The sequence below is a fragment of the Anolis carolinensis genome, chromosome 4 (genome assembly GCF_035594765.1).
Source record: "Anolis carolinensis isolate JA03-04 chromosome 4, rAnoCar3.1.pri, whole genome shotgun sequence".
In the NCBI taxonomy this organism is placed as follows: domain Eukaryota; kingdom Metazoa; phylum Chordata; class Lepidosauria; order Squamata; family Dactyloidae; genus Anolis; species Anolis carolinensis.
In genome coordinates, this window is record NC_085844.1 from 42,262,862 (window position 1) to 42,263,736 (window position 875).

The following is an 875-nucleotide window of genomic DNA, read 5'->3' on the forward strand; positions in this document are numbered from 1 at the left end:
GGACTTTTTTTTTTTTGGGGGGGGGGGGGGGAGAACTGACCTTGATTTATAGGAGTTGTAGTTCACTTCCATCCAGTGAGCCAACGATGGATCTGGACCAAACTTGCCATGGATGATGGGATCTGCAGTACCTTCACTCAGTTCCAGAAACCACTGTGACCACTTGGCACAGAGAAGCCCCATAACCATACTGCAGAGGGTTTGGGGGGATTGACATTTGATTTTGGGTGTTGTAGTTCACCCTTATCCAGTGAGCACTGGACCCTAGGTCACACATGGGCCTACTTGGGTTCTCCCTCCAGGAGTTTTGGACTTCAACTCCCACTATTCCTCAACTCCTCACATTTGAAATGCATATAATTTGTTTGAAAATTTTAGTATACGCCACAAGGCGGCGAAATTATAGGGCGAAAACACAGGACCGAATCCAGCGTCCCTTCGATAGCTCAGCTGGTAGAGCGGAGGACTGTAGAGGCAGCGGCTGCTTGCGGGAATCCTTAGGTCGCTGGTTCGATTCCGGCTCGAAGGAGGCTTAATTTTTTTTAAAAAAAAATTATTATTAAAAAAAAGTGCCATATTTCCCCCTATAATACCTTCTATTTTATTTTGAGGAGCATTCTTTCCTTGATAAGACAATAATATTTCTTTATTGGGTGAGGGAGTGAGTGAAGGGGGGAAAAAGACTCCATTTCCCAGCAGGCCTAGAGCCTTGGCTCCACCCCCTCCTCCCGAGCCCGCCAACCTTCTTCCCTCAGTGGCCGTTCTCTCCAATACCGCGCCCCCTTTGGCACCCGCCCCCCTCCCCTCCCCTCCCCCGGCTGGGTCGCGTGCTCTCCGAGGCAGCCAATGGGGAGGCAGTCCGCGTGCGCAGATTC

At 50.4% G+C, this 875-nt stretch overlaps 1 non-coding gene across 1 annotated transcript; it reads left to right on the forward strand.

Moving 5' to 3' along the window:
• The first annotated feature begins 435 nt into the window (after positions 1-435).
• Positions 436-529, forward strand: trnay-gua (transfer RNA tyrosine (anticodon GUA)). The gene is made up of 2 exons: positions 436-472; positions 494-529. It is a non-coding gene; the product is annotated as a tRNA-Tyr (tRNA).
• The last annotated feature ends 346 nt before the right edge of the window (positions 530-875 follow it).